We start from the raw sequence: 15,934 nt of genomic DNA on the forward strand, positions 1-15,934 counted from the left end.
GGTGGGGAGAACCAATAGGTAGGGAGTTTGGGATGGTCATGTACACACTACTACATTTTAAATGGATAATTAACAAGTACCTACTGTATGGCACAAAGAACTCTGCTCAATGTTATGTGGGAGCCTAGATGGGAGCAGGATTTAGGGGAGATTGGATACATGTATTTATATGGCTGAGTCTCTTCACTGTTCACCTGAAACTCTCATAGCATTGTTTGTTAATCAGCTATACACCCATATAAAAAAAAAGTTTTTAAAAAAGAATTCCCTGTGTACCAAAATATCCTCAGGAACTTTTCAAAATCACCAAAATATTCAGTTTATGTCAAATACTATCCTCTCTTCAAACAGCTTAAATATGTTCATATGTCAAATTCATTTTTACAGTGGGCCACAGAGTATAGATGCTCTAGACTTGCTCAGAAATGACAGAAATCATTAAACACACACAATTCACAACACCTTAACTCATGTATCTCTTTCCTCAACTATTTTGCCTCCCTCATCATGAATGAAAAATACATGTCTTCCACAATAGATGTTCCTTTGTGGAAAATTCATATTAACTATCATTCTGTAAATAAAGGTAACTTATTATTTTAAATACATACTAAATCATAAAATAGGCAAACAAAAAAAACTGGTAATTCAAACTCATCCATCAAATAACTTAAATAACACTTAAAAAGAATGCACCAAATTTAGCTTATTGTGTGAATTTTCACTGAGTATTCCCTAAGTGTGATACTGGGTGACACTCTGAAATATTTTAAACATTTTATGTTGCTAATCTGCCTGACCTCCCTTCTCTTTCCCCAATTTTTGCCTAATTGTAGCTACTATCAGATTCTTTCACTGTGTACTTTTAAACAAACCTGATGTTCTACTCCTCAGACCACTGAACTTACATTACATCCATGAAGCTAGTCTAACTCTGCAGACATCCTATTCAGGCAGTGTTATGAGAGCCTCATCATTGTTCCTGATCTCTGTGTATCTTGTCATCTGTCCAGGGTGACTGCCAAGGTCTTGGACTCTTCATTTGGTGGAGTCTAATTCTGTTCTCTTTACAAAGAGCTAGGGTTACACTCAGCAAAGGTTACCATTTACGTGAGACATGAAGCCTGCTAGAATAACTCATCACCAAAGTGAAATCCCTGGCTATTTTTTCTCTCAAGGACATCCTCAGTGCTACCTAAAATCAAGAAGGAACACTTCAGGACAGGTCACACATAGGGCCCACACATATTCTGAATCCACCATATCATTTTGATAACTCTAGCGTATCGTATTCACAGCAATTGAGCAAACTCTAGCATATGGTATTATTTCACAGCAATTGAGCAAAAGGGTTTTTCTTCCTGAAAAGCTCCTTTTCTATCTCCTAGAGGAAAATATATGAGTATCAAATGTAATAACTACAGTGGCTTTAGCAAGAGAAGAGTGAGTTTTCTTTTAGAAATATTCCTTTTCTGGAAGGAAGAGGGGTGGTTCTCATGCTTGGTTTGGTTTTATAACTTACCCAAATGAGTTCTGAAAGGTTTACTTGCATAAATAAATCACATCTTAAGCTGTTACCTAAAGCACAGCTCATCTTTCAAACTTCTGCATTCTGGAATGGCAGTGTAAGCCCCAGTCCTAAGTGCTGACTGCTTTTGCCTTTAGTGCCAATATTCATTTTTCTTTCCCTCATCCTCTGATGGAATTTCATCTATTCCAATAAATATGAAAATCAGAGATTTTAAAAGATAAAATTTTTTAAAATAAATTATTTTAATTGGTGGCTAATTACTTTACAATATTGTAGTAGGTTTTGTCATACATTGTCATGAATCAGCCATGGGTGTACATGTGTTCCCCATCCTGAACCCCACTCCCACCTCCCTCCCCATCCCATCCCTCAGGGTCATCCCAGTGCACCAGCCCTGAGCACCCTGTCTCATGCATTGAACCTGGACTGGCCATCTATTTTGCACATGGTAATATACATGTTTCAATGCTATTCTCTCAAATCATCCCACCCTCGCCTTTTCCCACACAGTCCAAAAGTCTGTTCTTTACATCTGTGCCTCTCATCGTTATCATCTAAATTCCATATATATGCGTTAATATATTGTATTGGTGTTTTTCTTTCTGACTTACTTCACTCTGTATAATAGGCTCCAGTTTCATCCACCTCATTAGAACTGATTCAAATGCATTCTTTTTAATGGCTGAGTAATATTCCATTGTGTATATGTACCACAACTTCCTTATCTATTCGTCTGCTGATGGGCATCTAGGTTGCTTCCATGTCCTAGCTATTGTAAACAAGCAGTGCTGTGATGAACATTGGGGTACGTGTGTCTCTTTCAATCCCGGTTTTCTTGGTGTGTATGCCCAGCAGTGGGACTGCTGGGTCATACAGCAGTTCTATTTCCAGTTTTTTAAGCAATCTCCACACTGTTCTCCAAAATGGCTATACTAGTTTGCATTCCCACCAACAGTATAAGAGGGTTCCGTTTTCTCCACACCCTCTCCAGCATTTATTTTTTGTAGACTTTTTGACAGCAGCCATTCTGACTGGTATGAATGGTACCTCATTGTGGTTTAAATTTGCATTTCTCCGATAATGAGTGACGTTGAGCATCTTTTCATGTATTTGTTAGCCATCTGTATGTCTTCTTTGGAGACCTGTCTGTTTAGTTCTTTGGCCCATTTTTTGATTGGGTCATTTGTTTTTCTGGAATTGGGCTGCATGACCTGCTTATATATTGTGGAGATTAATTCTTTGTCAGTTGCCTTGTTTGCTATTATTTTCTCCCATTCTGAAGGCTGCCTTGTTTCACCTTGCTTATAGTTTCCTTCACTGTGCAACAGCTTTTAAGTTTAACTAGGTCCCATTTGTTTATTTTTGCTTTTATTTCCATTACCCTGGGAGGTGGGTCATAGAGGATCCTGCTGTGATCTAATTTCTAAAATATTTTGAAAACGCAAACAGACCTAGAAGAAACCTTCTCACTTCTTATTAGATATGCGAAAACCAAGACTCCAAAGGGTCTTGGCTTAGGAAATGGCAACCCACTCCAGTATCCTTGCCTGTAAAACTTCATGGAGAGAGGAGCCTGGTGGGCTACAATCCATGGGGTGTGGACACAACTGAGTGTACGTGCACATGCATACACCAGAGTCTTGTCCAAGGCACATAACTAGTTAATGATAGATCTAGAACCAAAATCCAGATTTCCTCAATCCTGAATTAGTGCTCTCTTTCCCACACTATCTGGTGTCTCTATAATTTTATCCATTTCAGTATCGTCTTCAGACAGAGATGGTTTAATTCACGCTAACCAGTAGCATATCCCAATGTAAGATTCAGGACATCTCATGGCTCTATTAGTTATCACTGTCTCCTTTTACTAGCTGGAAGATCATGGACAGAAGATGGGAAATCCTGCCTGGCCTCTTCATGCCACTGATGAAATGGCAGCACAGGCTGTCTAGTGCCTTGTGCATGAAGTTTCATTGTTCATGCTTAGAACAAGAAGCATCTGAGATGTTGAGGAGGCCTTCCCTTTATAAGAATTGGATTTCCTCTTTTTTCCTCATTAGCCAGGGAGCATAGGACAATTTGAAGGTGGGCAAAAACTTGGAATTTCATTCACCACCAAAACTACTTTGCTGATGTTTTCTAGCTTCTCCTTCAAAATATACCAAGAGGCTTAAACGAAATTCTAGCCTCTTGAACCAAATGACCTTTTATTTATAAGGTATGTTTCTTCCAAGAAGTTCCAAAAGTTTCTTACACTTTCTCTTAATTCTTCTCTTCCTATGAGGGGAAGCATTTCATTTTTATCTTCCTGCCACAGCCAGAGTTTCCCTACTATTTCTAGGGTTTCTTTCCAGGGTCTGATACTTAAAGGTTAGAATCTCCAGAAGTCACAAACATTCTCAACTGACATCTCAGCCAAGATTGCTAACAAATGTATTCAACAAATATTTATTGAGTATCTCCTATGTGCCCGGCACTATTGCAGGCACTAGGGATACAAGAGTAAACAAAACAGACCCTCAAGAAGCTAACACACAAATTAAAAAGATGGTTTCCATTACCCAGTGAATTCCGAATCACAAAAATGCTCTATTCTGATTAAAAAAAAAAAATTACTACCGTCTCAACTACTCAGACTAATATCTGCAGTTTTACATTTATCCAGTAATACAGATATAGGCCTATATGGATTGCATTAGAAAACATGAAATTTGGAGTCTAATCCTGACTCTTCCACCAACAGACTGCATGACCTGCAGCAAATACATAACCTCTATGACCCTTAGAGTTTTGTTCTCTGAAGATGTTTGACAACATTTCCCATGTCTTAGTCTGCAATTCTGTGATTGGTTAACTTCACCTAAGATGGCTATATTCCATTTTTTTAATCGGAATCTAGTTGATTTACAATGTTGTACTAGTTTCTGCTATACATCAAAGTGAGTCAGTTATACACAAACACACATCCACTCTTTTTAGATTCTATTTCCATATAGGTCATTGCAGAGTATTTAATAAAATTTCATGTGCTACACAATAAGTTCTTATTAGTTAACTATTTTATATATGATAGTATGTATATGTCAATCCCAGCCTCAAAATGTATATTCCTTCCTCCCCCTTTCCCCTTGGTAACCGTAAGGTTTATCAAAATCTGTGACTTAATTCTGTTATGTAAATAGGTTCATTTGTGCCATTTTTTTAGATTCTACATATAAGTGATATTATATGATATTTGTCTTTCTCTGACTTACTTCATTCAATATGAAAATCTCTAGGGCCCATCTGTCTCACGGTCCCATCTATGTCTCACAAATGGCATTAGTTCATTCTATTTTGTGACTGAGTAATATTCTATTGTGTACATGTACCACATATTCTTTATCTATTCCTTCATCAATGGACATTTAGGTTGCTTCCATGTCCTAACTGTTGTAAATGGTGCTGCTATGAACACATGGGTGCATGTATCCTCTCAAATTATGTTTTTTTCCAGATGTATGCCCAGGAGTGGGATTGTTGGATATGGTAACTCTATTTTTAGTTTTCTAAGGAATCTTTATACTGCTCTCCATGGTGGCTATACCAATTTATATTCCCACCAACAGTACAGAGGTTTCCCTTTTCTGGAAAAGGAGGAATCTTTCTATATCAACTGCTTTTATCTGTGGAGTGGCATTGAGGGAAATAACACAAACTAACACACATCTCCTAGGACAACTGTTAACAGCATCTGCTCATGTGATAATCTATAAAATCAATCAGCTCCATGCCTATTATGTGTTCAACACTGGACTAGATACTTTCCGTGGAGACACACGGAAAGATGCCTGATCTTAAGGAACCTGATGTAAGATGAAAGTACACAACAGTAAAGAATTGGAAACAAAAGTGTCTTATAGGAGTTCTCTTGTGGCCTACTGGCTAGGATTCTAGGTTTTCACTGCTGTGGCCCCAGTTTAATCCCTTGTTGGGAACTGAGATCCTGCAAGTCACATGGCATGGCCAAAAAAAAACCAGAGGTGCACTATTAATATAAGGATTGTAAGTTCACAAGAGAAGAAAAATCAAAGACAACTAGATTCAAACCTTCTGAGGAAAGGTTGAACTCTCCCTAGATCTACATATAGCAATCACCATCACAACAAAAATAGCATCTAACATTTATGGAGTTATTGATATGTGGCACAAATATGAGTTAAGTGCTTTTGTAGGCTATCTCATTTTTCCTCTAAACAACCCTAGAAATAAACACTATTATTGTGCCTGTTTTACAGATTGGGAAATTGAGGCTTATATAGGTAATAGAGGTAAACCTAATATACCTAATAAATAGTAAATCCAGGCAATCTGATCCTAGAGCATTCCATATCACTGAATGGTTATTTCCCCACACAGGAGGTAAAGAGAAAAGGAAAGTATTGGCACAACAGTTCAGTTCAGTCACTTATTCATGTCTGACTCTTTGCGACCCCATGGACTGCAGCACACCAGGTCTCCCTGTCCATCAGCAACTCCCGGAGTTTACTCAAACTCATGTCCATTGAGTCAGTGATGCCATCCAACCATCTCATCCTCTGTCGTCCCCTTCTCCTCCTGCCTTCAATCTTTCCCAGCATCAGAGTCTTTTCAAATGAGTCAGTTCTTCACATCAAGTGGCCAAAGTGTTGGAGTTTCAGCTTCAACATCAGTCCTTCCAATGAATATTCAGGACTGTTTTCCTTTAGGATGGACTGGTTGGATCTCCGTGCTGTCCAAGGGGCTCTCAAGAGTCTTCTCCAGCACCACAATCCAAAAGCATCAATTCTTCAGCACTCAGCTTTCTTTATAGTCCAACTCACATTCATACATGACTATTGGAAAAACCATAGCTTTGACTAGACGGACCTTAGTTGGCAAAGTAATGTCTCTGCTTTTTAATATGCTGTCTAGGTTGGTCATAACTTTTCTTCCAAGGAGCAAGCATTTTTAAATTTCATGGCTGCAGTCGCCATCTGCAGTGATTCTGGAGTGCAAACAAATAAAGTCTTTCACTGTTTCCACTGTTTCCCCATCTATTTCCCATGAAGTGATCAGACCAGATGCCATGATCTTTGCTTTCTGAATGTTGAGCTTTAAGCCAACTTTTTCATTCTCCTCTTTCACTTTCCTCAAGAGGCTCTTTAGTTCCTCTTCACTTTCAGCCATAAGGGTGGTGTCATCTGCATATCTGAGGTTATTGATATTTCTCCCAGCAATCTTGATTCCAGCTTGTGCTTCTTCCAGCCCAGCATTTCTCATGATGTACTCTGCATATAAGTTAAAAAAGCAGGGTGACAATATACAGCCTTGATGTACTCCTTTCCTGATTTGGAACCAGTCTGTTGTTCCATGTCCAGTTCTAACTGTTGCTTTCTGACATGCATACAGATTTCTCAGGAGGCAGGTCAGGTGGTCTGGTATTCCCATCTCTTGAAGAATTTTCCAGTTTGTTGTGATCCACACAGTCAAAGGCTTTGCCATTGTCAATAAAGCAGAAGTAAATGTTTTACTGGAACTCCTTGCTTTTTCGATGATCCAACGAATGTTGGAAATTTGATCTCTTGTTCCTCTGACTTTTCTAAATCCAGCTTGAACATCTGGAAGTTCATGGTTCATGTACTGTTGAAGCCTGGCTTGGAGAATTTTGAGCATTACTTTACTAGCATGTGAGATGAGTGCAATTGTGCGGTAGTTTGAGCATTCTTTGGCATTGCCTTTCTTTGGGATTGGAATGAAAACTGATCTTTTCCAGTCCTGTGGCCACTGCTGAGTTATCCAAATTTGCTGACATATTGAGTGCAGCACTTTCACAGCATCATCTTTTAAGATTTGAAACAGCTCAACCTCCACTAGCTTTGCTTGTAGTGATGCTTCCTAAGGACCACTTGACTTTGCATTCCAAGATGTCTGGCACTAGGTGAGTGATCACATCATCGTGGTTATCTGGATCATGAAGAGCTTTTTTGTATAGTTCTTCTGTGTATTCTTGCCACCTCTTCTTAATACCTTTTGCTTCTGTTAGGTCCATACCATTTTTGTCCTTTATTATGCCCATTTTTGCAAGAAATATTCCCTTGGTATCTATAATTTTCTTGAAGAGATCTCTAGTCTTTCCCATTCTATTGCTTTCCTCTATTTCTTTGCATTGATCACTGAGGAAGGCTTCTTATCTCCTGCTATTCTTTGGAACTCTGCATTCAAATAGGTGTATCTTTCCTTTTCCCCTTTGCCTTTAGTTTCTCTTCTTTTCACAGCTATTTGTAAAGCCTATTCAGACAACCATTTTGCTCTTTTGAATTGCTTTTTCTTGGGGATGGTCTTGATCCCTGCCTCCTGTACAATGTCACAAACCTCTGTCCATAGTTCATCAGGCACTCTGTCTATCAGATCTAATCCCTTGAATCTATTTCTCACTTTCACTGTATAATCATAAGGGATTTGATTTAGGTCATACCTGAATGGTCCAGTGGCTTTCCCTACTTTCTTCAATTTAAGTCTGAATTTTGCAATAAAGAGTTCTTGATTATACCAGTCAAGCTCCTGTCTCCTTTGAAGTCACAGCACTTACTACCAGCAGCCTGTGGGGTGATTACATGCTGTCTTGTGATGTCACTGGCATTATTAAATGTCTTCTGGCATTAGTGTTTTTGATGTCTTGTGGTATTGATAAGATGTTGTTGCTGTTGTTCAGTTGCTAAGTCATGCCCAACTCTTTGCAACCCCATGGACTGTAGCACACCAGGCTCCTCTGTCCTCCACTATCTCCCAGAGTTTGCACAAATTCATGCCCAGTAAGTTAGTGATGCTATCTAACCATCTCAACCTCTGCCACCGGCTTCTTTTGCCTTCAATCTTTCCCAGCATCAGGGTCTTTTCCAATGACTTGGCTTTTTGCATCAGGCAGCCAAAGTACTGGCGCTTCAGCAACAGTCCTTCCAGTGAATATTCAAGGTTAATTTCCCTTAGGATTGACTGGTTTGATTATCTTGCAGTCCAATACAAAAGTCTTCCTCAGCACCACAATTCAAAAGCATCAATTCTTCAGCTCTCAGCCTGCTTTGTGGTCTCCCTCCCACATTCGTACATGACTATGAATAGAAAAACCATAGCTTTGACTATATGGACCTTTGTCAGCAAAGTGATTTATCTCTGCTTTTTAATATACTGTCTAGGTTTGTCATAGCTTTCCTTCTAAGGAGCAAGCATCTTTTAATTTCATGGCTGCAGTCACAGTCCACAGTGATTCTAGAGCCCAAGAAAATAAAATCTGTCATGGCTTCCACTTTTCTCCTTTTATTTGCCATGAAGTGATGGGACTGGATGTCATGATCTTAGTTTTTTGAATGCTGAGTTTCAAGCCAGCTTTTTCACTCTCCTCTTATACCCTCATCAAGAGGCTCTTTACTTCCTCTTCTGCCATTAGCATAGTACTATCTACATATCTGAAGTTGATTACATTTCTCCTGGCAATCTTGATTCCAGCTTGTGATTCATCCAGCCTGAGATTTTATATGATGTACTCTGCATATAAGTTAAATTACTAAGACAGCACCTATATTATTATTATCATATATCTTTTGCAGTATTGAGCTTTTCATATACTTTTATTGTGCCAGCTAACTCTAAACTCCTTTGCATTGCTCCTGGGGTCTTGACTAATTAAAAAGTTTGAGTGTTTGTAAAGCTTTCATTCATTAGAAAAATGATCCAAATCAAATAAATACATCTAACACTGTTTGATTCTATCCTATTTAGACAGTCTATAAGTATAGACTCTTTTTGTGCCCAGTTTTGGACATAAAGATAATCTGTGTGTATTTGCAATCCCTTTAGCCCTTATACACTCATAGAATTAAAGCTATCTTCTGAACAACCAAAGAAAAATCCTATCTGTTCTTTGAAAATTAAAAAACAACTAACTCAGTTAAAAAGTAGTTCCAGTTTGCAGATTTATTTTAATTTTACAAATTTATTATAAAGTACTATATACATAGAAAGGAATAGACATAATATATATGTAAATTTTAAATAATAATAAAATGCACACTCTGAAGCCATTATCCACCATAGGAAATCAAACATGAAAGAGTAACTCTTTTATATCATCAAAATTTTTAAGTAAATTAACTCTAAAATGAATATAAAACTTTAAGATGATAAAGGGGGTCTTAAGACTAAAAAAAGACACCAACTATTACAGTATTATATCGTGAGATCAGAAGGAGATTAAGGGCTTCACCCGTGGCTCAGGGGTAAAGAATCTGCCTGCCAATGCAGGAGACATGGGTTCAATCCCTGGTCTGGGAAAATCCTGCATGTCAGAGAGAAACTAAGCCTGTGTGCCTCAACTATTGAGCTTGTGTTCTAGAGCCTGGGAGCCACAATTACTGAGCCATAACTTTTGAAGCCCATGCACTCTAGAGCCCAACAAGAGAAGCCACCACAATGATAAGCCCACACACCTCAACCAGAGAGTAGCACCTGCTCTCCGCAACTAGAGAAAAGCCAGCGCAGCGACTAAGAGTCAGCATGGCCAAAAATAAATAAATAATGATTTTTTTAAAAGGAGATTAGATAAACCTAGTCCTAATGGTGGTATCAAATACTTCTGCAAAAGACTTTTAAAGTGGGAACTATTTTATGTCCTTTAAGAATTGTAGTGTAAAGTGACTATACAGCCTGGATTTTTGGAATAGTTACAATTTCACCCCATTTCCATAAACCAATGGCTTTCTGGAAATTACAATATTTTGTTATTCAAGCTAGTCTACATCTTCCAATGTACCTCTTCTATCAAGAAATAAAGATTTTTGTGGGGTCATGTGATCTATGCTGGTGTGGGTAAATAATCAGCATAGATAAAATGAAAAAAAGACAAGCATCAGGTTACAGATTTAGAAGATTCTGATTCTAGTCGCTGTTGAATTACTGGCTTTCATGAAGTGAGCATTAGACTTTCAGGTAGCTAATACAGAGGGAAATAAAACCAATATTAAGATCCACAGTATCTATGAGGAAAAACTAAACCAGTTGCACAGGAGAAGCCCAATTATTCCTCATTCTACGAACTGAGATGTATTTCTCTACTAAGTCTTCACAGAGATAATATGATCCTTTACATCCCTTCCTTATAGTAAACACAGCAACATGTTTCAAAGCGTTTTGTTTTCAATTGAGTTACAAGTGATGTAGAATATTATATAAGTTACATGGCAACCCACTCCAGTATTCTTGTCTGCAGAATCCCATGGACAGAGGAGCCTAGAAGGCTATGGGGTCATAAGAGCTGGATACGACTTATCGACTAAACTACTACAGGTGTAAAATATAGTGACTCACAATTTTTAAAGCTTATACTCCATTAATAGTTATTGTAAACACTGACTACATTCTTTGTGTTGTACTATATATCCTTATAGTTTATTTTATACATAATAATTTGTATCTCTTAATTCCCTATTATTATATTGCCCCTCCCCCTTCCCTCTCCTCACTGGCAATCACTAGTTTGGTCTCTGTATCTGTGAGTCTGCTTCCTTTTTGTTATATTCACTAGTTTTCTGTAGCTTTTAAATTCCACAGATAAGTGATACCATACAGTATTTGTCTTTCTCTGTCTGAACTTACTTCACTTGGCACAATACCCTCCAAGTCCATCCATGTTGTTGCAAATGGCAAAATTTCATTTCTTTTTATGGCTGAGTATTCCATATATATCATTATCCATTCATCCATTGATGGACACTTTGATTGCTTACATATCTTGGCAACTGTAAATAATGCTTCTGGGGTATATGTATCTTTTCAAATTAGTGTTTTTCTTTTTTCCAAATACATATCCAGCAGTGGATATCCTTGAGTCATATGGTAGTTCTATTTTTAGGTTTTTGAGGAATCTCCATACTATTTTCCATAGTATACCCTGCCAACAAGGTATAAAGATTCCCTTTTCTTCACATCCTTGCCAACATTTATTATTTGGGTTCTTTTGATGATAGCCATTCTGACAGCCATTCTGACAGGTATGAAATGATATCTCATTGTGGTTTTGATTTGCACTGCCCTGATGATTAGCAACTTTGAGCATCTTTTCATGTGCCTGTTGGCCATCTGTATTCCCTCTTTGGAAAAATATCTATTCAGGTCTTCTGCTAATTTTTTAATCGAGTTGTTTTATTGATGAGCTGTATGAGCTTCTTATATATTTTTAATATTAACCCCTCATCAGTCATATCATTTGCAAACATTTTCTCCCATTTAGTAGGTTGTCTTTTTGTTTCATCAACCATTTTCTTTGCTGTGTGAAAGCTTTTAAGTTTAATTAGGTTCAATGGATTTCTTATCATAACAAATATGCTAAGGACTTCAAACCAAAATGCAAATTCAGAGATACTAATATATGCCCTCTGAAATGAAATTTTGGGGAAATAAGCCAGCAGTTCTTCTGGGTACAAGCATCATAACTTCATAAAGGTAAACATCTGGAAGTTTTACACTGCAAATATTAAAATACTTCCATCCTTAGTCAAGAATTCATATGTTTTGGATTGATATGCTATATGTAATTAATTTGCTTAATTTGCTGGTCCTAGTATGAATATAATATACTTGAACTACATTTCATTAAATTCCCATCAGATTTAGATAGAATTTCTTTTTTCCCTTTCTTATAGGTAAGTACCCAGAGAAGTAAGAAAACGTTTTTTTCTCTGGGATTATGCTTGGCATATGTGACAGAAATGTCAGAGTAAGTACAAAATGTGAATGTGCATTTGTCATGTATGACTATAGGGGGAATTCTACTTTTAAAAAAATAGACCAATCAATTTATCAACTTTCCAAAGTGTAATCTGAATATTTGCTTTGGAAGTTTTTTTTCATGCAATTTAAGTGTAAGAGCCCACTGATTATGGGACTAAGACAAAGGAAATCTAAACCAAAACGACTAGGAGCTATAATCTACTAATACTTGCTCAAAGAGAAAACACTTGAATTATTACGCAAACCAAAAGAAAAATAAGAATTAAAGGTAAAAATGTCATATATTCAGTATATATTCATGTATTCAGTGAGGCATTTGTATCAAAGCCACCTCTAATCTTTCTTTAACTGGATTGTGTTTGGTTTTGTTTCCCCCACAGGATAAAGAAGAAAACCACTAGAGTGTCTCTGACCATCAGTTCCCCTGTTAATGAAACCTCTAACATCAGATCAAGTTATTCTACATTAGTTCAACCACTGTATATTGACCCCCACAGGGTAGGTTCAACTTTAAAAGCTTTCTGAGGGGTTTCAGTAATGGAGACACAGGCCCAGAGAGGAAGGAATCAATGCAACTTTCTTGAAAAGTATACACAGGAAAAGCTTCCTAAGAAATCTATGGGTCTCAGAAATAACTCCGTGGTAGTTCTGTGGGTTGTCCATTTGTCTGTGTGCCAGACCATAAGGGACAGTTGGTTTCTAGGAGTTCAGTCCCATAATAGAATATTCCAACTATCCAAGGAATGAATTCCCTTGTAATTAAAAAAGGAGAGAGGGATGCTTTTCAAAAACCTAAAAGATACAAGAACAACTGTAAGGAGGAAGAAAAAAATCTAGTCAGTAAAATTTAGAAGTTATTTAAACCTTTAAAACCACTGCAATGATGTAAAGTAATTAGCCTCCAACTAATAAAAATAAATGAAAAAAGAAAGAAGTTATTTAAACCTTTAATGTACAGTCTCTAAATAATCACCAATACTCATTTCTCAAATGTAATCACCTAGTGTTGTATTTCACCATCTCAACTAACAGAATGCTGGAGGGGAGGGGAAACAGGGGTGGCATTGGAGCAGATATCCAAACTGACACTTAATTTAGGAGTATCATCCCTTTCATAAAGTAAATGCATAGTGTGGGTGGTAACAGCTAGCTCATGGCCACCATTCAACTAAGGTTTCAGAGCCTTGACAATATGGATGACAGTGTCTCTTCTGTTTCTTAACCAGATGCAGAGTCCCTGCAGCAGCCTGCTGGGATCCACTTGTGTTGTAGCTCCTGTGTTTACCAAGGTAATCTATGCACAGTGCATAATGGTGTTTGGATTTTATAGACAAATTGTAGGGTTTATCAAAGGTGTAAGAAGAAGAAAGGAGAAAACTAGAAACTGAGTCCCAGAAAGCATGAAATTATTGTTCAGTGTCACAGGGCAATTCATGGTTCATCCTATGCTCTTTAGACTTTTGCTCTGTCAGTCCTCCAGCTCTGGAAGGCAATTCTTAGACGGTTCTCTCCAAATATACAATGCTTTGCCTGACCTCAAGGTTCAATTCATCACATTCTCTTAACTGGCCACAAGATGCCCTTTTGAAGAAGTCAACAAGCAAAACCATATATATTTCTGGCTTGGGTCACAGTCACAGATCAGGATTTAGATGCCTCCTCTATCACTCACAGGAAACAGCAGGATTCAATCAGCTAAGTCAAACCAAGCTAAGGTTGCTATCTTCTGCAGGCTCTCTGTCTCCCAGTTTTCAAACCTAACAGAACTGGAACTATTGCCACTGCTGGCCTAAGGTATGAGAAGTACAGCTGGAACTTACCAGATACAGGGTGGGAGACACAGGAAACAATGTCATTATGAGTAAGGAGCACTACTATCAGTTCTGAAAGCCCACTTTCAGCAGATGCTATCAGGCACAAGTCTTCTCTTCTGCTGCATTCCTTCCTTGTAATATGCAGCCCTGGACATCAGGCTCAAGGGCTGGGCTGGGGATCATTATGTCTTACCTAGGTCTCACCAGGCAGAAGGACTTCAAGTCCTCTCTCTTTGGTCTGAGGGCCAAGTTATAATCTGAAATGTGATTCTAGATTCCAGAGGACCCTGGAGCTGAGAATAGGAAAGGAGGGAGATTAGAACTTAACGGGTAAATTTACCACAAATGTCACTTGTTCATGTATGAATCGTGAGACTGTACTAGCTGTTGTTAATAAATACTTTCTATATATCAATATAACTCTTCATTCTTTAAAGAAAGGTTTAAGATTATGTCTCTGAAATGAGCCTCAAAACCTCAAGTATGCTGAGCATTTTGCTAACCCTATTTCACAGACAAAGAACAGGAGTTCCACAAAGGTTAAGTCTTCCAAGTTCGTATGATGAGCTTCAACCCCCTAGTGGAAAAGTTGTGATTTTGGCCCAATTCCTCTAAGTCATGATTCAGAATCATTAACAAATTACAATACTTCAAATGCTGCTCAACCAGTAATAAAGATTAAATCTGCGACTTCATAGGTGCTCAATAAAAAAAAAAACACAAAAAAGTGAAGACTTCTCAACGAATCGGTTTTCTATTTTGAAATGCGGTTCTTGGGAGAAAGAGTGAAAGCTTTCTCATTAAACACAACTCCATGAAATTGAGATAAAAACTTACAGCTGACTATAAAGCACATAAGATGCCCAGCAAGCGCCTTATTTTGATTAAGGTATAATCAGTTGTCAATAATTATGATGGAAAGCATACACACTTACTGCAACTGACACCCCAAATCACTGTATATGGTGAAACAGTTTCTTCCATTCTGTGAATTCTGTGTTTGTTCTTTAGCATCTTCAAGATATCTCTGCAACCAGAGGTCAGTTTGTCGTGTTTGAATGCCGAGTCCAGGCCACAGCCGCAGTTGAAGTTCACTGGTACAGAGAGAAAGAGCAGATAACCGACTCAGATGACTTCCGAATTCTGAGAAAAAGTACAGTGATAAGCTTCAAAATTTACTTTTTATTCTGATTTACCTTGAAATCCAATTCATGTTTTAACGTTTAATAACTAATTTGTTACAGGTTCAGAGATTGCTACTGCTAAACAATTACTTAAATATAAATAATTCCTCAACATAAACAACCAAAAAAGAAAAGACAGCTGCTTTGTTCTGATCAAATAATAGTTTTAATAGCTATAAAAAGACTAGTCTGTTTTCACAGATTAATCTTAATTATCTTCCCAATGAGTTCTTGGCATACAGACAAGAAAATAAATGTGAGAATAAACACACTTTTAAAAGAGTAACACAAATGAAAACTGATGCATAGCTTTCTAAAACTTTACAGTTTAAGTTTCCTGTGCGTGCATGCTAAGTCACTTCAGTCATGTCTGACATGCTAAATACTGAGTTTATAAACAATTTCTCATTTAATCCTCACATCAGTATTTTGAGGTATGTGTTATCATCTCCATTTTATAAGCAAGAAAACTGAAATTAGAAATGCTAAATACCTTGCCAAAGGTCACAAGGCTAGTAAGTGTTATAGTCAAGGTTCAAGCCCAAGATATTTCTTACACTAAGTGAAGAAAATATACTCACTTAAATATTAATTCAAAACAACTGAGCATTTGCGCATCACAT

General features: G+C 37.5%; 1 protein-coding gene across 1 annotated transcript in view; it reads right to left on the bottom strand.

Annotated features, from left to right (window-relative positions):
• KLHL3 (kelch like family member 3) overlaps nt 1–15,934 on the bottom strand; it is a 277,231-nt gene that overhangs the window by 236,924 nt on the left and 24,373 nt on the right. The window contains exons 2-3 of the mRNA XM_020893036.2: nt 15,063–15,221; nt 14,321–14,420 (exon numbers count right to left, since the gene is read on the bottom strand). The gene's annotated coding sequence lies outside the window, so the exon portion shown is untranslated. The remainder of the gene's footprint in view (nt 1–14,320; nt 14,421–15,062; nt 15,222–15,934) is intronic.

The sequence above is a fragment of the Odocoileus virginianus genome, chromosome 3 (assembly GCF_023699985.2).
Source record: "Odocoileus virginianus isolate 20LAN1187 ecotype Illinois chromosome 3, Ovbor_1.2, whole genome shotgun sequence".
Taxonomy (NCBI): Eukaryota; Metazoa; Chordata; class Mammalia; order Artiodactyla; family Cervidae; genus Odocoileus; species Odocoileus virginianus.